At 38.6% G+C, this 27,586-nt stretch overlaps 1 long non-coding RNA gene across 4 annotated transcripts in view; it reads left to right on the top strand.

The window, feature by feature from the left end:
- LOC140844251 (uncharacterized) overlaps positions 1-27,586 on the top strand; it is an 88,733-nt gene that overhangs the window by 51,555 nt on the left and 9,592 nt on the right. The window contains exons 5-6 of one of the 4 annotated variants that reach the window (XR_012122398.1): positions 15,093-15,207; positions 18,088-18,254. The exons of 1 other annotated variant lie outside the window; for it this stretch is intronic. This is a non-coding gene — a long non-coding RNA (uncharacterized lncRNA). Of the gene's footprint in view, positions 1-11,125; positions 11,487-15,092; positions 15,208-18,087; positions 18,255-27,586 lie in introns of those variants that run through there. 2 more of the 4 variants (XR_012122399.1, XR_012122400.1) reach the window with 2 other exon arrangements.

Here is a 27,586-nt window from a genome sequence, read left to right as displayed (position 1 = left end):
TTGGGGGATGGCAGGAATCTAGATTTCTGAGGCACAAGGCTGTGCAATGCCTGACAGAGAAGAATTGTTAGTGTCAGATAGGCTTGATTTGTCAGAGAAAACTGAAGGGCACTTTCCCCCAGCTCAGATATTCATCAGTCAATGGAGGTCACACTGATAGCAATGTGACTTCAGTTTCTCCTGCTGATCACACAGAAGCAGAGCTCCAAAACCTTGGTATTGTCCTGGGTTTTAAGTTCCCAGTTCTGAGGAAAAACAGGCAGATAATATGGAGTACAGTGGGCCACAACATGAGATGTCTGATTTATTCTTTTGCAGTATTAAAAAGGAATTTGAGTGGAATAGAAAGACCTCTAAATTAAGAAAGCCAAAGACATTCATTCCATGCTAAGCCCTTTCATGCTAATTATATGAAGCCTTGTGCAGATCACTTGGCATTTTTGAGTCTTAATTTGTTTATCTGCCAGATGGCATAAAGCTCCCTGCCCACCTATCTTGCATGTTGTAAAGATGAGTAAAATGAAAAAAAACATATGTAAAAATGCTGTGTGAATTTCCAAGTGGTATATAAAACATATATGTGTGTGTCTATTATATAGTGTGTGTGTATATATATATATGTGTATATGTGTATATACAAACACACATGAATTGCCAAGTGGTATACATATGATACATATACATATATCTGGTATATATATTAGGTACATATATATGGGAGATGTGTATATTTATATATATATGTATGTGTGTGTGTGTATACACACACACTTATATTGGATATCATTGCAATTACTATTGTTATTTTTCAGGAATAGGAATATGTATATGTGTAGTTGTTCTATTCCTGACAACTCAGAAACCAAAAAGCAGTTATTAACTGAAAACTGCTATGTTGTGACACTCAGGATACATGGTGATGACAAAGACTTTTTCCTGGGAGAGCTTGTGGGATACAAGAATGCACAGCAATTTAAAGCTGGTAGAGAGCTGAGAGTCTTGCAAGTTCAAGTCCCAACCCCTTCACTTAACAGATGATTAAATTACAGTCCAAACAAGATGACTTACCCAAATTGGTGATGGATACTGGACTGTGATAAATGAGGGACAAGAGAAAGATTAATGGGAATATCAACTCTGGCAAGATCAATTCTGATATCAAAATTGCAGGTAGCAGTGGTACAAAGCTTTAAAAGATGAATATCAACAGGTAGAGATTATAAGAAGGACACTCTAATCAGAGGAACCAATGGGAATTGAGACCCAAAGACAGGAGCCTACAGAGTTTGTCCACAGTCTCATTTCAGTGATATACAGGATGTGTGGTGTGCTTTCCAGGGAGAAGAGGAAGACTGACTTCTATTTGAGAACCAATAATATGTCGAAATGTTGACCTTTTCAGGGGAAAATAGACACAAATTGTTAATGTTCTCATGTGTTAGAAACTTCCACTCATTTAGGTAAGGGAATGGTCCCAAAACTTTGCTGTACTTTTGGATTGCGTGGGGATTAAATGAAAATCTGGTTTCTTGCTACCATCCTCAGACATTCTGATTTTTTTTGAGGTTTTCCAGATGTTTCTACTTTGTAGCAAAGTTGGGAACCACTGGGTAAAGGAACAAATTAAGGCCCAGCTATTTTAATAATCAAACTAGTTTCCTAAGAGAGATAACATTAATCCCCCATTAACACCTTGGCATGGATTAATTAATGTATTCAGCATGTCAGGGAAGGAATGGGACACTGTACAGTCAAATTTTAATTAAAAACAGGCTATAATAAATCTGAAAATCACAGAAAAATATTTTTTACTTTGTGATTTTGCATGCAGCCCCATTCCAGGAGTCAATTTGGCATTTTCATAAGGTATTTTAAGTAAAGTACAATGCACATTCTTATTAGCAAGTTGGTAAAGAAATGAGTAAAGAAATTACCACTGGCTCAGACCCAGAATTTACCAAGGCATTAACTAATATATAATTGAAAATGTACAGAATTTTAAATCTATTAATTTTATTAGTTAAATCCACAAAACTATGTGATATAATCACATGATTATTTAAGTCACTATGTTTTAGAATAATTTATTGTGCAGTACTGGCTGTACAAAAGATGAGGACTTGGAATTTTGTGTTTTCCTAGAAAGACCCTTCCAACACCAGTCCCCAGTACTCATATGCTCAGGATCAGTCAGGAACCAGTGAGTAAAACAGAAACTATCCTAGATATTTAAAAAGAGGAAATTGCTTGCAAAGGAAATTCTTTGCCTACAGGGAAATGCTTACAAAGATGTTGGAAGAATTGGAAGAGTCCAATTTTTACTTCAGTTTCTTCTGCTGATCACACATAAGCAGAGCTCCAAAACTAAGTAGTGATTACACACATGCACACACACACACACACACCCCACAAACAAAAATATTACTTGTTTTGAATTGTTGTCCATTGCAGTGAATAGCAAATACTTACCCAGCTGCTCAGGCCAAAATACTCAGAATCATCCTTGCCTCCTCTTTTTCTTTCAAACTTCACATCAAATCCACTGACAAAACCTGTGGGTTCTACCTTCAAAATTTGATCCAAATCCAACTGATTCTCACCACAACCTCTGCTGCCTCCCTAGTTTGAGCCTTTGTCTCTGAACAGGCTGTGCTCCGCACTGCTGCCCACTGACTGTGTTCTCAACACAGCAGCCAGAGACTGGAGGACGTAAGCTCTACCCACCAGATACTTCTGTTCTACTCCCACAGGTAGCAAGGTTGTACACTCCTGTTCCACTGAAGCCTAAATGGCCATGTCATTTACGCTGGCCAGTGAAATGAGAATGGACACCATGTGGTCATTCCCACATATAATGGAAGCTCTAGTGGCTGGCACATGTTTGACTAGTCTTTCTTTTTCCCCCTGTCACAGGAATGAGTAGGACTCCCAGTGGCAGCTACTCTGCCAGTTTGGGTCTCAAAGCAAGGAGAATATGAACCGTAGAACCCAGCTGACTTGCCAGGAGTGTAACATGGACAAGAATGAAACATTTATTGTTTGAGGCCAGTGAGACTATATGGTTGTTACTAAAATACAACATACCTGACTGATACTGATTGAGTGATACAATGATCTTCTGATCACTGACTGATACCACGAACCTTTCAAAAATGTAATTCAGATCATGTCATACTTCAAAGACTTTGTGTCCTATAAACTTGGCCCCACAGTCCGTCTCTGAGTTCATCTTCTATTTTCTGCTTGCTCACACTCTCCAGACAGACTGACGTGAGCGTGCCAGGCCTGCTACTGCCCCATGCTCTTCCCTCTCTCCGAAATGTTCCCCACCTCCAAATACTCACATGACTTCTTCCTTCACTTTCTTTAAATCTTTGCTGTAATGGTAGCTTCTTAGGAAAGCCTTTCCTGAGAATCCCATTTTGAAAAAACAGCTCAGCCTGACACTTATTCTTCTTTTATTTTCTTTATAGCACTGATCACCATCAAAAAAGTAAATTTTATTTTGTTTGTATATTTGTTCTTACCTATTATCTCTCCCCTCAATTAAAATGAATGCTTCATTAGAGCAGGAATTTTAATCTAATTTGTTTCCATCAGATCCCTAACCCCTGTGGTGGTGCCTGCAATATATTAACCACTCAGTAAATAGGAGCTCAATGAATGAATGGCAAAGCTGGCGCTGGAGATAAAGAAAGAAATATGGGTTATAATAAATGATGCTAGGACAAATGATTGTATATATTAAGCAAAAAATGAAACTGGACCCAAACTTTATACCACATACAAAATTAGTTCGAAACAGATTTAAAAAAATTAAATTTGAATGGCAAAATATTTAATTTTAGAAGTAGAGATAAAAGGCGCTTTATGGGCCAGGGAAAGCTTCCATAAATAATAAACTAAAAGAAAAAGCATAAAGAAAATATTGAAAAATTTACCTACTGTAAAATTAAGAATTTCTGTTCATCAGATATCATAGAATAAAAATATAATTTAAAAATAGAAATGTTTCCATTATATATAATGACAAACTAGTAAGAATAAGACAAACAATTCAGTAAAAAATAGTGAATAGCAGACATTTCACAAGAGGAGAAAGACAAATGGTCAATAAACATGCAAAAATGTTCCTCTTTACAAGAAATCAGGCAAATGCAAATTAAACCACAGTATTATTTCATTTTGCATCCTTCAGACACACAAAAATGTCCATGTCTGATGATATCAAGCACTGGTGAAAATGTAGAAGACCTGAAATAGTGTACAGATACTTTAAAGAAAAATTTGGCAATATCCAGTAAAGCAGAAGATAGAAATACTCTGTGACCCTACAAATCCATATATAGCCTGGATAATATATGAATATGTTACATAAATACATGAATGTATATATGTATATACATATATACATATATGTATATAAACTCTTACTCATATACACTCATATACAGTGATATAAGAATATTTGTAGCGGAACTGCAAAAGAATAGAAACAATCCAAATTCCCATTGACTGGAAAATGATAAATTGTGGCACATTCACATAATAGAATCATATAAACCGGTGGAAATTTAAAAATTATAGCTATAGGTATCAACATGGATTGACATTGCAAATACGCTGTGGAGAAAAAATAATATCACAAAACATCCACACAATATGGCTCCATTTATACAAGACTCAAAAACATTTAAGGTCAACAGTACTTTGTTTAAACCTAAAATTGAGCACAGTGGTTCCTGATTATCTCTGATGAGAGAGGATTGTAGGGTGGAATCTGGGAGGAGCAGACAGGGAATTTCAAAGGAAATTGTTTTTGGTTTTTTTCCCTTAAAATGGGTGGTTAGAATATAGACTTTCCTGTGTTATTTCTTTTCATTTACATATATTTTCATAAAAAAACTCTTTCATATCTACTCAACATATAATAAAAACATTTAAAAATATTTTCGCTCTTAAATGTCCTTGCATTTGAAAATGAAGCTTTGAGAGAATCGTGTATTTATTTGCCATGATAACAAACAGGGAGCCTTTTTGATTATCCAACTGTTTCATATCTCTTTGGGCAGCTTGAAACTGTGCTACTCAGCATTATAAACTGCAAGTAAAGGCCTTTTGAGAAAGGCAACAAATCAGAAATGCAAAATGCTATCACTGATTAATTTATGAAAACAAAGTTTTCAGTCTACAAGAACCAGGGGCAAAACAAAACAATAACTCACCAGGGGCCGTGTGCCCTGAAGTGTGGAGTTTGGTCATGTGTAACTATTTATCACTCCAGGTCTCCAATCTGAATGATATCAATCATGCTTCTTGCCAGGGTACCCACAGAATATAAATTGGCCTTTCTGGGCTTCAATAGGCCTCTTTTTGCCAAGTGATTTGATAGTTCTTTTATTTTAAAACACTTAGTATGGACTATAGAAGGAAAGCACACACTTTGGAGCCATTTAGAAAAATCAATTGAAACCACACTTGAGGACAAAGAAAAATTTTTCTATTCTTTCTGGTGACACATCTTACTCAATAGAGTAATCCCATGGAGATGCAAATACGTGTACAAGGTAAACTTTGACAGCAATATGATTGTCAGCACATACATCATGACAGTATTTGCACACTGGGAGCTTCCCCATGTACTCTGGTGGCAGTGCTCAAAATGTTCTGGAAGTCCTTTTGGGGAATAGGTCCTCAAAGCCTTGAATACATTTTTACAGTTTAGGGGTAGATTTCTTTGGTTTTTAAAAAATGCCAAAAGTCTTTTGGAATCCAAGTTAGAAATAAACCCAAGTTAGGAATTTTCAAGGACAGGGAATTCTTGATCTGGCTTATGCCCAGAAGCAACTTTACAGGGAAATGAGTTCTATCTTTGCAGACAGTTCATAAAGTGTCGCTAATGCCAATTCTCCATGACAGAGTAGATGTAGCAGGAAGTCTAGACATCAGACTCAGGTCTCCTTGGAAAGCTTGCCTCTGCCACTTACCAGCTCTGGAAGAACTGTCAAGTTTCTAAACTCTTCGAATCTCAACTAACTCCCCTGAAATGAGGATAATCATGACTGTCTTGAAGGGTTGTCGTGACAATTTATGAAGAACACTTACATAACTTCTAACATAATAGTAGTCAAAAATGGCAAATACAAGTAAAATAAAAGTAGTAGTAGTAAATCTAGTGCTGAGAGCTTCAATTTTGGCAATTTGAATACCAATTAAGTACATGAACTTTAGATTCAGACTCACCTGAATTTAAAATACAGATTCTCTTTTTCCTAGACAGGTAATTTATATAATATTCAGGAAATTATTTAGCATCAGAAAGACCCTGAAAAATGGGATTACAATAGTATTTGCTAATTTATCATAGAAATAATCATATAGCTATTTAGTAACAAAATGGAATTGGTAATAAAGTAGAAATAAACATTTAAGATTTATCTGATTCATAAATAAGATAAATGACTTAAAGCAGATGGACTAGGAAGGCCTGGGCATGCACATACAGGCGCTCCTTTTCAGCTTCCTGAGACTGCGCACAGTGGAAGTGAGAGAATGCGTACTCTGGGTCAGGAGGCTCCAGGGTTCAGTTTGCCTCTGCCACGTGCCCTGGCTGCATGAACTTGGATGAGGTGATTGAGCCCTCTGTGGGTCTCCTTATCCTCAAGGGTGTATCCAGTGGCTGGGGGCCTAAGCCTTAAACCATTTCGAAAGTATCCTTTAAGGAAATGAATACAAAATTACAGTCTGAAAGTAGGTACCTGATTCTGAAATTTAAGCTTTATTAACTCTAGGGTAAATTTGCTCTAAAGTCTTACAGAGATGTTCGAGATCAAATATATGTGAAATGTTTGAATAATGCCTGGAACAGTAATCACTGTACAGATGTTTACTGTTATCTCAATTCCACAGAAGTATGTCTAGACCCTCCATCCTGTAAAAAAAATTTTAAGTAGAGAAGAAGAAATAAGTCTGTTTGCCCTAGCTATCTACATTATGCATTTCAGATGGTCATAGAGTACTCAATGCCTAGTTATGCCCAGGATAGTACTGATACGGGTGGGTGCTAAACACATGAAACAAAAGAGCTCACAAGGATAAGAAAAGATCCAACTCCTGGGGCAAGTACCACCACTGAAGTCTCTCCCTTTCCCTACTTAAAGTTAGAGTGTTTGGTGGGAAGGCCAGGGACAGTATTTGCCCTTCTCAGACAGGCTAAGCTCAAGAAAATGTTCGGTAGCTTTTTCAGTTCTATCTCCTATTTTCACCTCACCACCACCTCACTCTCACCTCCATGGTTAACCTCCACTCCTAAGGAACAGATCTAACCAAATAAGCTTATTCCACAATGTTCTGAGTATCATTATTTCATGTTCTCTTCTATTTGGTACATTTTACTTACATAGAGGAAAAAGAGGTGATAAGGATTCTTTGTTGGATGTTTAACAGAAGGAAAGAAGAGAGATAAATTCGGTCTGGAGCTTGGTAAAGCCCTTAGGTCATATGTTTGATGACTTTTATCTGGCTTCAATTATTCTTTACTTTCCCTATCTGTTTATCTGTTTTGAGGCTAAAAAGCAAGAACCATCCAATTTGCCTCTACCAGTTTTCAACTACAGAATCTATAATTTAATGGATATATTCTTTTTTTGAGATTCTCCGGGTTTATCAAAATTTCTGCTCTACTAAGAAATTACATTCATTACTAAATATAACCCCAAAGCATAAAACAAGTACTGGCCCTATTTTTCAGATGGGTTTTTAAGCATCCTTTCCTTATAAGAAGTGAAGTTCTTATTACTAAGTAGCAGGCTTGTCCCATCTAGTCAAAAATAACTTACCCTCAAGTGTGATGGTTCTGGCATGGTCATGTTTTTTCCCAATTAGATATTAGTAGAAATGAAGTTAGATTCTTATTGAACCTTTGCAAGTAACTACACTATCGTGGAAAGTAAAGGCCTGAATAGTTTTGCATACAAGGTCAATCAAAATGTGCCTTTTTTTTCCTACAAATCATCCTGAAGTTCTTCACTAGATTATAACATACATTACAAATTCTAATAGGATATTTTCTGAGAGATCAATTAAAATAAGTTTCAAGAAATTTTATTTTTGTGCAAGTATATCCAGCTATATTGAGGTTTAAAGGTAAGTCAAAATGAGTGAAAATTGCCCATCAAAAAATAGGAACTTAAAACAATAACAGTATGTAAAAATAATAATGCAATTAGGTTTTTTTATAATTCTACAAAATGCCTATTTGAGAAACCATACTACAATGTTAAATTAAGTACTAAAATCCCATGAAAAATAGTAAAGGATGGAATGGGGGTACTCAGAGCTAAAGCATTCTTAAATCCTATTGTTTAGAAGTACAGGAAAGACATGGATAAATTTTAGACTCTGTAAAATAAGGTACAAATGATAAAAATTCAAGGATAACTACCTTAAAAACAGAAATAAAAAGTTGGAAGAGAGAGAGATAAAAAGAAAAGGGAAAATAAAAGTAGCATTAACCCAAGATAAGGTGATAAAAAGAGGGTAAAATAACCATCAAAAAGACAAGGCAAAAAAGGTCAAAATGGAAATTATGAATTAGAGACTAAGAAACATGGAGGCTAGAATGAGAAGGCTTATGCAAATCCACTTGTACTTCGAGAAAAGAAAAATAAACCAGAAAAAAAAATCCATATATATGTGTAATGATATTAAATATAATTGCCATAAATGACCTTATACACTGCAGATCTGTAAAATGTTTCATGTCAGAAAATTCTTTTGGACAACACTGTGACCACTCAAACATGCTTGACATTGTGTGCCAAGAGGCTGATGGAAGAATGTTGACAGCAAATCAATTAAACAAACACACAAGCAAATAATTTGAATATTCATCTACAGAATAAGGAAGAATATGCTGTGGCTGATTCAAACAATAGAATAGTAAACAATAGTGAAAGTGAAAGATAATCAACTACAAATATCAGCATGAGAGGCTTTCATGATGATGAGTTAAAAAGTACATTGCAAATAATAGTATATACTGTATTACACAATTTAGAAAGAGCCAAAATGCATGCAAACTAGCTAGTACATTGTTTAATCATAAATTAAGAGAATAGTAAATACAAAATTCAGGATACCTTCTATCCCTGGTGAGGAGAGGATCATCAAAAAGGGAAATCAAATCAGAAAGGAGGACTCTTTATGTAAACAGTTATTCTTTTTCTTTTGCTGTGTTGTATGTACAAGGGACCATATATGTACACTGTGAATAGTTTTATATGTACATATGTTTTATATGTATAAAAATCATTATAAAATAATGATGCATGATTAATCTTTATTGTTTAGTGGTTAGGCTTTGAGTATATCTCCTTTAACTTTGATGTGCTTATTTTCAGGTAGATGTCATAATTAAAGTATTTTAGAGTAATTTTAATACTTCTAGGTTCTTTTATCAGAGTAAGAGTTGAAACTTATCAAACGATTTTTAATAATCAACTGGAATGTTTATTTTTGGAACTATTTACATGATTAAATTAGAAAATATTAAATCACAGTTGCAATTCAGTGGTGAATCCTCCCCGTTTTTGATATACTATCCTCTTGATGCATTGTTGAGTTTGACCTACCAGTATTTTATTTGGAATACTCACAAATCTCTTTAATTCACAGTTTCCTTTTATGTGCCATCAGTTTGTAATTTCTTCATGAAGTAAAATGAGTAGCTTTACATCTTTTATATTTCTAGAAAAATAGATTTGTATAGTATAGGAATTGGCTATCACAAGTTTGAAAACCTCCATAACGGAAACATCAGACCTTAAAAATATTTTAGAAACAATTCTTAAATAAGCTTTAAAATATTTCACGAGTGTTCATTCAGTTTCTCAGCTTTATCCTGTTTTGTTCATTTATATGAATAGGTTAGCAGAAAAAAGTTCCATTTTGGCAGAATTTCACATTTATAAGAGCACGAGTATATAATTTTACATGCTTTTTGCACAATTTATACCCCTTCTGATTTCTCTTTGTGTTTATTTGTGATTTCTTTTCTTTTTTATGTTTGCCAGAAACACAGATACTGTAGCGATTTTTTTCAAAGATCTAGATCTTGAACATATTTAATGGTTGAGCTATATGGAGGTCAAAAAAGGCTGAGGGTCTGGGTGGGAGGTCTTACTGAATGGTGGCCACAATGAGAGCAAAATGACCCCAGACGGAGGGTTACCAGTTATGTCCTTCAAGTTAAGAACTCAATGAAAGTCATTGCCAGACCTCAAAGCTGAGTCATCACGGAGATCTAAGGAGACTTCACGTTAGGAGAGAGAACAGACTATGACTTCCACGATCCTCTAGCTTCAAAAAGAAACCCAACAGTTCTTATGCATTTTCACTAACCACCCCCCCCAAAAAACTAGAAAGAAATAAAACATTTTTAATTAGGTAAGGTGATGGATATGTTAATTATCAAATCATATTGTACACTTTAAGTATATCCAATTATAGTTGTCAATTATTCCTCGGTAAAGCTAGAACTAAGGATTGAGTCAAGATGTAGAGGAGAAAGTGTGGGAAAGAATCCATTTGAGAAGGTGAATTTTTTCATTAGCTGTTCATGAAAAAGGAACTAACCTGGAAGAGAAGAAGATAATTGGCAAGTTTAAAGTTGAAGTGTTTCCCCTGCTACCCAGTGAAGGGTACATGGTGGTGGTGGAGTGGGGAGGAGAGGCTGTTCACAGGAGAGAGTAGATCACCTACAGAAAACAAGTCAGGGCTGATGGATCCATTAGGCACAGTAGACAGAGGACCTAGGGGCCAGAATGCCTTCAGAATCCCACAAGAATATTTCAAGTTCTTTTAAAACCAGAACCTTATGTTATATAAGGTTTATTTGTCTTTATAGCAAAGCAGTCATACCATATAATTTTTAGTATGTTTTTATGGAAGTAGGGACCCACAAAGACAACAGTGCCAAAGGGTGCACCAAAGTTAGAATGTGACCCTGAAAATGTTATATTTTCTTTTCATAAATAAGTTCCACAATGACTAAAAAAAAAAAAGAAAAAAGACACACATATTCTCACAATTCTCAAGTAAGTATTTTTATGACCCCATTTTAAAGATCATGTTTTGGAGAGGGTCACACATCCAGTAAGTGGGGAAGCTGAAATTTGGTCTGATTCCCACCAACTCTAAAGTCGAAGCACAGAAGCTTAGAAGGAATGGTCCTGTTCCTAATCTAAAGGAGTTCCTGTCAGGCCTGGTGTAAAGAAACTGATGCTCATGTGCATCCCTCAGGAGCTGGGCATTCACAGTGCAGCTGTGCCTAACCCTTGTCAAATGATCCGAAGGAAGATTTAGGAGGTTCCTAAATGGCTTTTGTGGTTCCTCCCCCTGAATCACCAGCCTAAATCTCTGCTTCCAACTTGCTCCTAACAGCTGCATGTTGCCTCTGAATGCTTGAAATTCTGCTCCCAGTTTTATATCCCTCAAAAGCCATTCATTGCTATAGTTTCAAGTAAACTTTATTTCATCAATTCATTATTTATTGTGCTGTAGCAGAAAATTTATTTCAGCATTTCTTGGGGGAAACAAAATGAAAGTTCCAGTCCCTCAATTCATTCCCTTAGAGAAAGCCCAAGCTCAGAATAAGAAAATTGTTATAGTTAACCTAGCAAATGCACCTACTCCAAACTCTCTATTGATCCACTGAGCCTTCCCACCAATTCCCTGCCAACACATTCACACCACAAGTTTCCAAGGCTCTGGGGTAACACAAAGTAAGACAGACACCTTGAGAGATTTTATTGGTTCCTTTGCTTCCTCAATAGAAGTCAGATAATGTGATAGAGTAAACCTATAACAAAGAAGTTTTCATAAGGAATTTTTACAAGCATTAAAATTACAGTGGATTTCGGTATCAAATACCTACAGCTGTATAATCAGCCAGCTAAAACTTAAAGCCAAAAACAAGAGCCATTTATTTGGCTTCCGATCCTGTGAGGCAGGCCTGCTGTGCCTGAAGCTTTCATCCAGCCTTTCTCAGGCATCCGTGGTTAGATGTGGGTGGCCGCTTGGTAGCTGGACCTGAATGTCCGCAGTCCCACATCTGACAGTTGACTTGCTCTCAGCTGAGGTAATGGGTGCAATTGGGTTACATATCACATGTCTCTCACCAGCTAGCCGGCCAGCCCACATGCTCTTTTTCACATGGTGAGTTGGGGCTCCAAGAGCAGTAATTTGGACAAGTGTAAATGTGAAAACTTCAAGTCTGCTTGCATCCTATTTGCCATAGCCCTATTTGCTTAAGCAAGGCACATGGCCAGACCTGGTCTCTCTGTGGATTCTCTAAGAACACTGATACTAGCAGGCCTAGACAAATTAGAGGCTGCTACTGCAACAGTGTCATGTATTCCAAGTGACCTTCCCATTCTTCCTCCTATCAACAGAACACAGTAACTATTCCTGGGACTGAGACTAATGAGAACAACATCAATCTTACACTTTTGTATGGCCAAGGATTCTCCTTGGGTCCATATGTAAAATGAGAAAAATCTAAAATTCCAGAATCTAAATAGGGAAGACATATGTTCTTATTTTTCAACTTGCCCATTTCTTAGAACCTGTAGCTGGTTTTATGTTCGGACTCATGTTTATTTAACAGAAATTTTAACCCAGTGATGCTGAATGAGTATGTGCCACCAGGAAGTAAGCACCCTCTGCTTGGAATATGTTTCTGGTGGAAAGTCCCTGGGACAGAAGCAGTAGCAGATAAAGGGCTTTGTGACTGTCCACTGCATTTGGCTGCAGCACATATGCATGTAGGGAATCTCAAAGAAGCAAGAGTTTCTAGCACAACCAAGGCTGCCACCCATACTCATCCCAGCAGTGTAATAGGATTGATTTCCTTAGGCTGGTGGTTCTCCAATGTGGTGGTCTCTAGACCTCTTTAAACTCTTAAAAAATATTGAAAACCCTAAAAATGTATTTTTATATGGGTTCTATCAGTTGATATGTAGTATATTACACATAATTAAAGCTGATAGATTATCAAATGTTTATTAATTCTTTAAAAATAAACACTTTCCTCCACATCACTAATATTCAGAGAAATACAAATTAAAACCACAATGAGATATCACCTCACACCAGTTAGGATGGCCACCATCCAAAAGACAAACAACAACAAATGTTGGCGAGGATGTGGAGAAAGGGGAACCCTCCTGCACTGCTGGTGGGAATGAAAATTAGTTCAACCATTGTGGAAAGCAGTATGGAGGTTCCTCAAAAAACTCAAAATAGAAATGTCATTTGATGCAGGAATTCCACTTCTAGGAATTTACCCTAAGAATGCAGCAGCCCAGTTTGAAAAAGACATATGCACCCCTATGTTTATCACAGCACTATTCACAATAGCCAAGAAATGGAAGCAATCTAAGTGTCCATCAGTAGATGAATGGATAAAGAAGATGTGGTACATATACACAATGGAATATTATTCAGCCATAAGAAGAAAAAAAATCCTACCATTTGTGAAAGCATGAATGTTGCTAGAGGGTATTATGCTCAGTGAAATAAGCCAGGCAGAGAAAGACAAGTATCAAATGATTTCACTCATTTGTGGAGTTTATAGCAAAGAAAAACTGAAGGAACAAAACAGCAGCAGAATCACAGAACCCAAGAATGGACTAACAGTTACCAAAGGGAAAGGGACTGGGGAGGATGGGTGGGAAGGGAGGGATAAGGAGGAAAACAGGGCATTACGATTAGCACACATAATGTAGGGGGTTGGGGACATGGGGAAGGCAGTATATACAGAAAAGACAAGTAATGATTCTATAGCATCTTACTATGCTGATGGACACTGACTGTAATGGGGTATGTGGAGGGGGGTCTTGATAATAGCAGGAGTCTAGTAACCATAATGTTCAAGTAATTGTACATTAATGATATCAAAATAAAAAAATTAATAAACACTTTCCATGTTAACATAAGCAACATTTTAAATTAAAATTTATATTTTCCTGAACCAAAAAAATAGCAAGAAAAATTAGTGGCATTGTTTTACCTTTTTGCAAATCTCTTTAATGTCTGATTTATTGGAAGAACCCCCAGGTTCTCATATCTGCTCTTGCAGTCAATCAGTTGTGATGTCACATGTCAGGTAGCCTCTGGAGAACTCCACAGTGCACTTAAATGAGAAGATGAATGTCCAAAAGGCAAATAACATCTGGATATTACTATGGAAACAACGCTGATGGTACAGACACCCTGAGGGAGCTTTGAGGTACTCAGGGATTCAGCACCACAATGTGGGATTGTGGCAGATTTCCTAGGATCTCTGTAGGAATCTAACTTCTGTTTTGGTTGGAACCTCCTTGGAATCAGTCTTTGAAAAAATTAATCCTGAAAGGGAAAAAAATAGCCATTATACAGGTATATGACTTTTTAATGTTAAATATTCCTGAAGAAAAGGTGGAGATGGGGACAGGGAAGATGTGGGAGGCCTAAGGGTTTTTAAAAACAATTCACTAAAAATTCTATATATTAGTGATCCCTATATAAATCTTTAAAAGGACTGACTTTCCCAGGATCCTTTAGTCATATGGTAGCATAGCCAGAATAAGAATTTGGTTTTTTAATATATTAATCAGGTGCTCTTTCATTTGTTTCATTTTTACTTTCCTAATGAAGACAGTCAAACCACAACAATCAAAACCGGGAGTTTTTCTGGGGCTAGCCATTATTCTTATAAAAAAATCAAGATAACTTAAAAAATCAAGAAAATTGCTACAGAAGTCTGCTACTGAAGCCTATGATATAGAGGGAAGTTTTGGAGGTAGAATAGCATTGGTTATGAAACCTTCAGGAAGTCTCTCCACTTCTGAGCCTGTTTTCTCATATGTAAAATGCAGATAATAATGGTAAATGCATAGGATTGTTGCACAGAAAGGACTGATCACAGTGCTCACATTCACTGAGCGTGCTTGGGAAAGGTTAGCGTCTTCAGATGCCTAAACATTTTATAATGTCATGCCTGAACATTCTGAACTCTACAGCCAAACTCATTAGTGCAATTTTATTTCTAGAATAATTCTTGCCTATGAATGAATTAAGGCCAGAACTCCCAGGAAAGCAAAAACTCTGACCTTCCTAAGCCCAAAACAAGCTCTACTCACTCTCCATTTTAACCTAGGCTTACAGGTAAGAATAGTCTGTTCATTTTACCTACAGTCATCTTACATTACAAATGATTGGAATAATTGGAAAAGTTTACTGGAAAAAAGTAGAAGCAGGCCATAGTGAAGAGAATGGAACTAAAGTTCTAGAACACCTAGCTTCTGCTAGGCGCTTAAAAATAAAAGCTATCCAACAAATTTTATTAAGAATTATCAAGAATTCTGCAAAGTAGGTTTTATTGTTCTCATTTTACATTTGTGAAAGTGAAGTTCAGAGATGTTAAGTCATTCGCCTAAGGCCCCTACTCTGTCTACCTGGATCAAATTCTTGTGTTTAGTCCATCTCACCTCTTTGCTTCTGGGCATGAGGGATACTTGCAAATCAATGAAGGGTAGTCATGGTGAAAGGAGGAATTTGATCTATTGGCCTTAAGAGATAAAAACTCAAGCAGTAAAGTTTCAACTTATTGAGAAAGAGATTTCAGCTAAATATAAGGAAGAACTGTTCTTTAGAATAATAAAAAAATAGAGCAGGACACATTGGGAGATAAGCATAAACCACTGAACAGTCAGTTGGTGATGAGGATATAAATTAGTATCTCTGACAATGATTTAGGAGAGAATAATTGGAACAGATGATATAAAATTTGCAGTATTTCCTAATCAAGAGATTTTCTTTACTTTTTTTTAAAAAGGGCTATTTCCATGAAACATGCTACCTCTGCCCACATGTAATATCTCCTCTCTTTGTTCTCAGTTCTTTGAGGAAAAATAGGAATCACGTTTAGGAAATGGTGATCCAGGTCTGGTTCCAGGTATGGCCTGAAAATAAAAAGAACTAAGGAATGAGGGAGGGTACTATAGCTGAGGGACAATTGATTTCAAAGGGTAAAACTAACTAACAATGATGTATCTGTAAAATATTTGTGTCAAATTGGTTAGACTTACAATATTTTTAAATACCTTTATTGAGATATTATTCACATACTGTACAATACACCCAACCTGAAGGTGCAATTCAATGTCTTTTAGTGTAGTCGCAGAATTGTATAGCCATCATCACAACCAATTCTACATTATTTTCATTATCTCAGACCCCTTGAAGCCCTTGGCCATGACCCACCAAGCTTTCACCCTGACAAGCCCCAGGCAACTACAACTACTAGTCTATGTTCTCCCTGAAGATTTGCCTATTTGGGACACTTCACCGAAATAAAAGTAATAAAATATGTGGTCCCTTGTGACTGTCCTCTTTCACTTGGTATAATGCTTTCAATTTATTCATGATATAGCATGTATTGGTACTTCATTTCTTTAGCATATGGTTTAAGCTGATTCAGATTACACAAATGGAATTAAATCACTATTTAAAGTCAGTCCTTAAAAATGTTTCAGGAATGGCTTTTCTCAAGATGATCATCTAAATAGCAGCCCAGCCCCATTGCCTGTATTTTAGGTTTCATTATAATGAATATTACCCAGAGATATATGGGCTACAGTCATCTGGTGATGGCAGAGGCAGAAAAGGATAATAAAAGCACAAACTCTCAAAATATCATCTAAATTTGAATTCTGGAGTTTACAGCTGTTAGCTGTATGACATTAGGAAATTTACTCAATCTTTCAGGGTTCAGTTTCCTCATCTGTAATATGGGAATAATAATAAAACTCAATTTAAAGTTCTACTGAAAGGATTAAAGTATTTAAAACATAATATGCATGTTATGGATATTTTGTTTGTTATGACATATGCCAAACCACTTGGACCACTCACAACCATTCTGTGACCTTTCAGATATATGCCATAGAAGTACACATGGCAGAATCATAGAATATTTATTCATAAGGGGTCTGAATAAACAAGCAAATTCAACCTGATCATAATAAATATGAGGAAACTGAGGCTGAGAAAAGAGCAAGTGACATCACCCAAATTAACACGAATTTGTCACAGAGCTGGGATAAAAACTGTTTCTTAATTTTGGGATTCCCTGTTTATTAACATCTTTATATGTGTGGGCACCATCCATGTATCTTTAACCCAAACTAACCTACCCATCATGGTATATCATTCACAAATTAAGACCTATCATGATCACCTAAATAGTGCCTACAAAATTATTCAGGACTCTCCTAGCTTGACAGATAGTTTAAAATACTGAAGGAGAACATGTGTCTTTGGATGAAATAAATCTAGATAGGAACCCCAGTTTTGCTACTTTAAGAGCTGCATGACCTTCAGGCAGGTTATTTAGCTTCTCTAATTCCCAATTTCCTCAACTGTTACATGGTCATGGTCAACCCTAATAAATATGTGACTTAAAAATTTCCTCAAAGGAGTAACATACGCTAACATATATATTTAATATAATGGCTGGCATAAAAACATTGCATTTTTGTTTTTGCTGTCTCTAATCTATCCCTACAGGGGTCTAGGCATTTTTTTTTTGTCGATTTCATAGTCCTCTGACAATTCCAATCTGACTTTTAGACTAGTACTTGCTATTTGTATCCCATCTCAATTTTCTATAAAATCTTCGGGGCAGTGTCCGCTCTGCTGTCTTTACTCCAGCTCACCCTCAGCCTCTCTGAGACAACCAGCCCCCCTGTGATGATCACCGATGAGCTCTCTGACCAAGCACTCCCAGCCACTTGCAGAAGAGTGACAACATCGTGGAGAGAGGCACCGATCATATAATGAAGTGTTTTTTTCCACCCCCCGCTAAGCCTTTGAAAAAAAGATAATTGAAAAGTTTTGCAGTCTCCACTCATGTTAATAACGAGATCTTCTTCGCAGTGCTCTGGCTTCCGTGGTTAACTTGTAAAATTACATTGATTTTTACTCCTTTTTTCCAATCAGTGGTAATGCAGATGGTCCGTTTAATTCCAATTATTTCTTTCCCAGGGAGATGCTCTGGTTAGATCTCAGCTGTTTCCTGTGTAATTAAAAGCACCTTGGCCTTTTTTCATGCGTCTCTGCGGAATAACTGCCTTGATCATGGTCAAGACTCACTCTGCTTAAAAGTATCTCTACCTGCATGGCATTAAGAAGTGATATGATACCATTTTCAGGTACATAGACTTGATGGGTCAGGGTTTCCTTTCGGAGCCATGATTATTGGAGCTGGTGGGGGAGGGTGGGGTGGGTATAGAGAAGGTGCTTATGTTTATGTCTCATTCAAATACAAACCCCAAGTAAAGCAATCTCTAATTCAGAACCAATGACTGGGTGAACTGATGAGGAAAACTTCAAAGATTAGTTGAGATTTAAAAAAATAAAGACCTTAATTTTGCCAGGTTAGATTTCCCACAAAGTAAACTACCAGACATAAATTTGTAGGAAGCAAAGAGAAACATTCATGAGCAGCCTGAAGCCCACATGCTGCTGAGCGGTGTGTTCCTGTGGCATCGACTTAATTGCACACATCTGGCTTGGCACCAGATCCCACAAGCCTCCACAAATTAAATAAAGATGACAGTCTAGTTTTATCATAAATAAATATGCAAATGTTGAGGATGATCCTTGATGGTGATGGAGGTAAAAATCATACCGAAGTAGGTAATATTGAGCAATAAGGGTGTGTTTTAAGAGAATTGAACTTTTATCTACTGAAATTTAAAATTTGGTTAAATGTGAAATTAACTTCCTTCACTAGAAAGGTTAAATTCACAAACAAAAGGGAAGAAATGATCAGTCCAAACATTAAGGCAAACTTACGGATATTTTATCTTTGGGATATTTAATTCAAAGTATTTGGCTTGGAGTAAGCATCAGGTCACACTGGCAGCATGTGACATCCTAGAAAGTGTAAGTGACTCTAGACGAGCTAGTTGAATCCTCTGATACTGTGTTGTCTCCTCTGTTAACTGGGCTGTCTTGCCAATGGGTTTCAGCCCCGGGCAAATTCGCTATGGATTCAGTGTGACCAAAGAAATTGACAGCAAAACGTTCTTGGGGTGAAAGGGTTATACCCAACTTTATTTTCAGGTGGCAGGTCAGTCACTAGAATCCCATTCACTCAGAGCGAGTCTGCATGCAGCTAGCCGGTCTCTGCCTCTGAGCCCCTCTGTCTGCAAAGCCGTCCCATACAGCCATCCTCCAGGCCTCTCTGCATGGTCATCCCACACAGCCATCCTCTGGGCCCCTGTCTTTGGCACTGCCACCACTCCAGCCTCTGCTCTGCTCTCCTACAGCTTTGCAGCCCTGCCGCCATGTTGTGCCCAGAGCACTGAGCAGAGCTCTTTATATAGAGTCAACAGCCATGTATTGCCCACAGGTGTGCAGTGAGCTAGTCAACCAGAGCCAGGTGAGAATCCTGACCACAGGAACTCTCATTTAATCCACATGGCATAAACTAATTTCTGTCTCAAGTGGTTATTTTGAACAAGTTAGATAGCAAGTCTTCAACAAATGTGGGTTTCCTTTCTCTTCTCTCACCCACCTCCTTTGGAACCAATCTTCCCCAAATGACATGTTTCTATACAGCCACTAGTTAAAGTTAGCTTAGCAATCTCCCTGTCATGCACTCCCAAAATATGATTAAGTGCTTACTAAGAGCCAACTCATGTGCTCAGGGCTAATGAATAAAATAGACTATTCCTTGTTTTTAGAAGCTTACATGGTAGTAGACAGACATGTGATAGCAGTATAGTAAAGTAACCATATCTTATTTAATTCATCATTCATTTGCAAAGTATTTATAGAGTATCTGCTATGAATGAGTTGCTTTTGTAAGCATCGAAAATAGAGCTGTGATCAAGTAGCCCAAAAATCTTGACTTCATGGAGTTTATATTCTGGCAAGAAGGCAGAAAGAATATCCTATCATATGCTAAATGTGACAAATGCTAGAGAGATAAAGCAGGAAAGCAGAATAGGAATACTAGGGTGGAAAAGTTGCAGTTTTAAGTAGTTGAGGAAAGACTCCTTGATATATTGACAGAAGTGAAAACTTAAAGGAGGTGAGGGGACATGTCCTGTAGATATCTGGGGAAAGTTTTCGATGCAGCAGGACTGACCTATGTAAGGAACTTGAGTAGGTAAATGACCTAAGTATCATAATATCTTATTAGTAGCAGGAATCCAGTGTGGCTGGAGCAGAATGAATATGGGGAGAAATAATAGAAGACAAGAGGTAAGCAGGAGCCAGATGATGTACAGCTGAAGACCGTTGTTGGGAGTTTAGCTCTTACTAGAAGGGAAGTAGGGAACCACTGGAAAATGTTTGGCAGAAAAGTGACCGAATTAGATTTTAACAGGCTCTTTCCGGCCATTGGGTGGCTAACAGTCTGTAAATGAACCAGAGTAAAAGCAGAGAGACCAGCAACGAAGCTGCCTCAGTGACTCTGGTGGTGGCTTAAGAGAGTCCTTACATTGAGTCTTGGAGGTATGATCAGATTCTGGATAGTTTTTACAGGTAAAGTCAAGGGGCTTCCAAATGGGTTGGAGAGTAAGAGAGCATTCAAGGTAGAATTTGAATGTTTTGGTCTAAGCAACTTTAGATATGGGGTTGTCATTAACTTAAGTGGGGAAGACTTCAGGAAAAACTGGCATAAGAAAGAGAGAAACTCTCAGAAGTTCCATTTTGGATATGTTTACTAATTAATGTTTTTAAAAATTACAGTGGTGTGCCTAGGATATAGAGGGTGGATGAGGATATGTACAAAGGAGAAATACTCATTTCTGGGTCAGAAAAAGTAAACTTAAGCTGGGTGGTTGTCTTAATGAAATCATCCTAAACAAAACTGAATCTTAGTTTTTGGATTCCATCAAATGTCCTTTTTACTCCCTTACCTCCTAGCCAGTCTGCTTTCCACATTCCGTTCAAGGTCTTTTGTACAAAGCCATCCTACATCTTCTCTTTTTTTTGAATTCCCTCAGACCCGCTTCACTCTGCACTGTTAGAACACACAATCCCAAACTTCATTTGAATATTCTTTGCCAGTATTTATTTTTTTCCTGGGTGGTTTCTTATACCATCCAACCTAACACTTCTTGAGAGCAAAAACATGTATCCAGCATCCTCTCTACCTTCTTGGGACCCCCTTGAAGTCTTCTTCTCACTGGTTTTGCTTTACACCAGGCTTCCATCATGTGTCATAAATGAAAAGAGAGTCAAATAAGACACAACTTCCTCAAATGCTCTCTCCTGGCCTCATGCTTCTCCCTCCAAGGCCTTGGCTATTTCTTGGCTGCTTATGTGCTTCAGTAATGGGGGCTGCATGCTGGCCATGCTATTCAGTACCCAAGGCCAGCCAGCTGCAGTTCGGAGTCTTCAATTGCTCCTGCTATGCCATTCTACAGTGTGTGGGACTTGGCTGCAGCTTACCACCTAACTGGATGATGAAACCCTGAAATGTAGGGCAAATAACTCCCTGAAAAGAAAATTTTGACCAGTGGGAGACAGGAGATGAGAGGAATCTAGGAAGATGAGTTCTTTATTCTTTCTTCTCTCTAAGGAACTACTTTGAGGTTCCTCAGCACAACACTCCAGAAATCATTCTAAGTAACCTGATGGGTGTATTGGGCAAGAGACTAGCTGGTTTCCTTAGAACACTTAAGTATATGTCAGCACATTATAGGTTCTGAGGAATTCTCCATTACAAAACCTACATAACCTCACATGACCCAGAATTTTCCAAATTTATGGGACCACTGGACTGTGGAATGCCTTCTTTGTCACACAACATCTAAAACCATTCTGGAACACAGATTTTGGGAAACTGTGCTTTAAATTCCTTTGAAGAGTCTAGACATGTGAGAGGAACAGCCTCTACTACAGTCCCAGGTCCTTATCTGTAACTTCCCTTGCTCCAGTCTGCCCAAATGCAGCTCACAGGTGGGCAACAAAAAGATGGGCCAGCCACAGCCACCATTGGCCATGAGCCTTGTAAAACCTGCACTGAAGTAAAGTGCTTCAAAGCAACATTGCCTAGGAGAACAAGGATGAATTTTCAGACCTGATTTACATGCTCTGGCAGATAGTTGGTGTGCTTATGGACGTATCAGGGAATAGTTATAAAATTCCTGGATCAGAAAAAGAATTCTGCCTGTTCATTGGAAGAATTCTGTACTGTATTCTAACCACTTTGAACAGATAGACAAGGAAGGATGTGGTATTGTGGAAGATCTAAAAGAAGGGTTTATTGCACCTTTGACCCTTTTCTGCATAACATCCAGTGTGGATCATTTTTCACATTACTAACTGACCTTGGCTGGCAATTAGCAATTCCCACCTGCAGTACAGAAACACGAACACAAGGGGGCTTCAGTCACGGAAAACATAGGAAACCTGGTCTACCAGACCATGGATTAGCCCAGTGACCATTAGTCTTCTCAAAGGGCCATAGCTTGCAGAAGAATCAATCTTCTTTGGGAAAGTATTTCTGTATTCCATTACCACCGCTTTTTTTCTCACCGTTATGGGATCCTGTCACTAAACATTTGGTTGCTGATTGGGAGTAGAGATGTAATTTTGTGTACTCTGGATTTGGATAAAACATTAAATTTTTCTCCTCAGATCTCCACAGACATGTATTGTTAAACCATAACTGGCTTGTAAGAACATTTTCAGTCTTCAGACCACAGCATCATGAAATGTGCATGATTTGTAAGCTAGTACAGAGGAACTATTATAACAAGTTCCACCATAGAATGTTTTCAAATAAATCAAGCACTGATCAAAATAAACAAAAACATTATTTGGATTTTTATTCACCATAGACACAAATCTGAGATATCATCCTGTATGCTTGCTCTGAATGTTAGAATAGTAACAGCAGAGTGTTAATAACATCTATTGAGAACTTATTCTAAGCCAGCACTGGGTGTTCAAGTGCGTTCCTATTAATTGTCTAAAGCAATAAATAATCAACATTTACTTGGTGCTTGCTTACTGGCACTGTCCCGAATACTACACACAGGGGAACTCATTTAATTCCCATGGTAGTCTCATGAGATGCCGTTATCATCCCTGTTTTGCAGATTAGGAAACTAAGCCGCTGAGTAGTTCATGTCATGCTAGTAAGTGGCAGAGCCAGGATTCAAACCCAAGTGGTGTGACCTAGAGCCTATGTCCTCACTCGCTATGCCAAACAGCTCTTAGGTAGCAGTGAGTGGCTTTTTATAACATACAAAAACCCTCAAAATTCAGAAATTCAGACAATTTTATGAGGTTGGGCAAGAGTACTATTCTCCCCATTTTACATAAGAGGAAACCAAGGCTGAGTGTAATTAATGATTGGTTCAAACTGCCTAAGTAGCAAGTGATTAAAGCCAAGCTCAAACTCTTGTCTTCTTGTGTGAAATGTTATTCATTTCCTGGCATGTCATTCTGCCTTTTTCTTTTTTTAAAAAATCTTCCAAGTCTTAAATTCTTGTCAAATAAAGGATCAATGAAAATGGACTCTGATAGCTTCCATCCCTTTTCGGGGGGGCCATAGAAATTCTTTAATGCACAGCCAAGAAAAATTATCAGAAACTGCCTCAACCTGGAGAAAAGTCTCAAAGGTAGAAACCATAGCAAATACATTCTGAGATGAAATAGGAAAATCTAGCACCAGTAGGAACTAGGATTCCAAGATACCATGTAACAAAATGCTGGAATGGAACAGGGTAAATAATCTGCCATGAAAACTTTTAAAGACCACCATCCAAAAGACAGACAACAACAAATGTTGGCAAGTATGTGGAGAAAGGGGAACCCTCCTACACTGCTGGTGGGAATGTAAACTAGTTCAACCATTGTGGAAAGCAGTATGGAGGTTCCTCAAAAAACTCAGAATAGACATACCATTTGACCCAGGAATTCTACTCCTAGGAATTTACCCTAAGAATGCAGCAGCCCAGTTTGAAAAAGACATATGCACCCCTATGTTTATCACAGCACTATTCACAATAGCCAAGAAATGGAAGCAATCTAAGTGTCCATCAGTAGATGAATGGATAAAGAAGATGGGGTACATATACACAATGCAATATTGTTCAGCCATAAGAAGAAAAAAAATCCTGCCATTTGCAACAACATGGATGGAGCTAGAGGGTATTATGCTCAGTGAAATAAGCCAGGCGGAGAAAGACAAGTATTAAATGATTTCACTCATTTGTGGAGTATAAGAACAAAGAAAAAACTGAAGGAGCAAAACAAGACTCACAGAACCCAAGAATGGACTAATAGTTACTGAAGGGAAAGGGACTGGGGAGGATGGGTGGGAAGGGCGGAATAAGTGGGGGAAAAAAGAAAAGGGGCATTATGATTAGCGTGTATAATGTTTTGGGGGGGCACAGGGAGGGCTGTACAACACAGAGAAGACAAGTAGTGATTCTACAACATCTTACTATGCTGATGGACAGTGACTGTAATGGGGTATGTGGGGGAACTTGGGGGGGTGAGTCTAGTAACCATAATGTTCCTCATGTAATTGTAGATTAATGATACCAAAAAAAAAAAACTTTTAAAGAGAACGTCCTTTAGGACAAGTTCATATGAGAGACAGAGAATGGTATGCAAAGCTCACAGTGGATGATGAGAAGAGGTGGAAAGGAGAAGTGCTCCATCTGAGAGCTCATGTTGACCGTGCCATGTGTCCAGGCTGAGATGTCTTGTCCATGTATCATCCCCAAATTCTACTGGACCATTCACTATAGTTCAAATTATCATCAAACTGCCTGGTACTCAATAGTTGTTTGAGGCATCTCTGAACGTTGCTCTAAATATGATACCTGCAGATGAAACAGATACCAACATGTTTTTGACATGTAAAGGCTGCAATCTGGGTCATGGACCATAGCCTTCGCAATAGTACCATAATGAGCCTCTTGGTGTTTCACTTAAGCAGGCCCTTTCCTTTGCGTGTTAAACATTATTTCACATTCTATTATCAGTGTCTGTTTGCATTTGGTGCAGTTGTTTCATTATTAATGCAAAGAAGCAATTCACAATTTCACAATTAATTTTAATGTAGATCTTCCTTCTGTAAATAATTGATGAGAAAGATGATCAGAGCAGTGCCAAGGCGGGAGCTGATATCTTTTCCATCAGCTCTCATCCTCTCTGTTGCCCTCATATTCACATCCCCCGGGAGGAGCTTCATCTGGCTGCCCATGTCTTGTATGCCCTGACTTCCTGTCACTTAGTTCTTTGGTTATATGGCTCCAAATCCTATGATAGCTTCATAAAGAAAATAAAACACTTGTTTTCCCTATTTTTCTCCAACAATTTATAGGAAGAAAACCTGAGGCAGCAGAAACTAAGTTACTTCTATTCTCCCGGGGTGCTTAGACCAGTGGCAAATGAGTTAGAGAAATCCAGGAAAGGAAAAGCAACTTATGTCTATACAGCACATTGCACAGTGCTTTTAAAATTAAAAACCGAGGTGCCAAGGCTCATAGTTCAATAAGTGGGAGATCTCTCACTCTTCCTCTTATCCAGGCCACCCTCCCTTTTCTGTTGAATCTGTGATCACTGGCATGTGTTCTTTGCCTAAAATGTCTGGTATAGGCTCCAGAAAAGGAAAAGAGATGCCAGTCTCTCAGTGCTGCTGGACATAACATCCTTCAAAGGCATATTTGGATTTTTCTGATAAAAGCTTAAAGTGAGAAGTAGGGAACCACACTCCTCAGGAATGACCTGAGAGGCAGGTAAATGTCAGCATCCTCATCTGTACTTCCCACTACATGTGTTTACCCCACAGGCCATTGGATGTGGTCCTGGCCTCCTTGGGGCTTCCTGGTTTCATTCCTGGATATGAGACTACCCATGTCTCCTTACAGAAATAAAAGCCCAGTGTAAGGAAATAAAGGAAAAAAATTTATTTGTGGGAATTACACATTGAAATCGGTGTTAAACAGGGGAAATGAGTTAGAGAGCCTCATTCGACTGGGGCTTCTAGTCTGTTTGCCCCAATTCGTTCTTCCTCTCCCTTTCCTCAATGCTTCTCATCATTCATCTGGACCTACTCAGTGTATTTGTGAGGAGCCCAGCTCCAGGCTGAATCCTAGGTGATCCTTCAGGCTTGACCACAGACAGTTACAGGGCTTTGCCTGGCTGGCCTCCTGGGGGAAGGCTGCACTCCCCATGCTAGACTCAGCAGCACCAGGGCATCGTAATCTCTGGAGTGAGCTGCTCCCCAGCCCCACCAGCCCAGCTGTGCTCCTGTGAATAGAATATGTGCATTCTAAACTCAGATGCCTCTATTCCGGGAGCTTTTTACTGGGGGCCTCGGCTGAGGCACTTCCCAGGCACCTCCACCTAGACCTCCTCTTCAGGGACCTGACCAAGGCACTTTTCTCCCCTCTGACTCAGTACTTTCCTAGTCCTGGCCCGTGACTCTGTCATTCTCCTGCCTGCCTGGGTTCCTAAGAAGGCAGAGGCTTTTTATTTGGTGCTCCTCTGCAGTGAGACAACCCCCTGCATACACTGCGTGCCATCGAACCCTGGCTCAGTGCCTCTCTGTGGGGAGAAATGCAACACGGGGGAGCCAGCGCCTCTTTCTTTGTCTCTTACCTGCACTTCATGCTAAGGGAATAAAGGCTTGGTTGGGTTGGTTGGCTCACTGTCCTTGCTGACTCCCTCCACACCTTGACAAACTGGCACAGTCAGCAGGGTGGCCCACTGAGCACCACGCTGTTTTCAGAGCTGCCCTCCCTACCCCAGGCTTGGGGCGTGGCCCTGAGCATTGCAGCCTTCTAGTCATGGACTCAGGCCCCCAGGCCAGCTGTGCTCCGTGCAGGGCTGCATTCCTAGCCTGGCACCTCCATTCAAGGCCTCCTCCTGGGGCTTTGGCTGAGGCACTTTCTCCTCCCAGACCTACTACTTCTCCACAACTTGCCCTTCCCTCTCTGCCAACCCCTAATCCATGAGAAGGCAGGGCCTTGGTAGTGCTCCTCAGCAGTAAGACGCAACCCTCCTGTACCTCCCTGCCACACGGTCATGCTGCTTGTCACCAGACTGTCCCAGGTGCAGTGCTATGCTGGGGGCAGATGGAGCCCTGAGAAGTCATGGCCCTTTTCCTTTTGCCTCTTGCCTGCACTGCTGCTACAAGTGAATGATAGCTTGTTGCTTTCGGTTTGGCTCCTTGTTCTAATTCACCACCTTCACACTTGAGTGCCCAGGACTGTGTTCCTGGTTTTCAGCCCCTACCTGTCAAGATAAGATCAAATTGACTTGAAGAGATGAATATAAATAGTAATTTTTTAAATCAAGATGCATTTATTGAGCAACTATTATGTGAGAGAAATTGAAAAGTGCTGGGAATTTTATCAGTGACAAATTAGACATCACCAGTCTTGTACAGATAAGGGAAGAGTCAATACAACCAAAAATAAATACAATGCTATAAAGCAAGGGAAACCAAAGGACTCTGCAATGGAATACATAAATGGACTTGGGGGATAAAAATACTTCC

This window comes from Manis javanica, chromosome 11 (genome assembly GCF_040802235.1).
Source record: "Manis javanica isolate MJ-LG chromosome 11, MJ_LKY, whole genome shotgun sequence".
NCBI classification, from domain to species: domain Eukaryota; kingdom Metazoa; phylum Chordata; class Mammalia; order Pholidota; family Manidae; genus Manis; species Manis javanica.
This window is presented reverse-complemented; position numbering and strand designations above follow the sequence as displayed.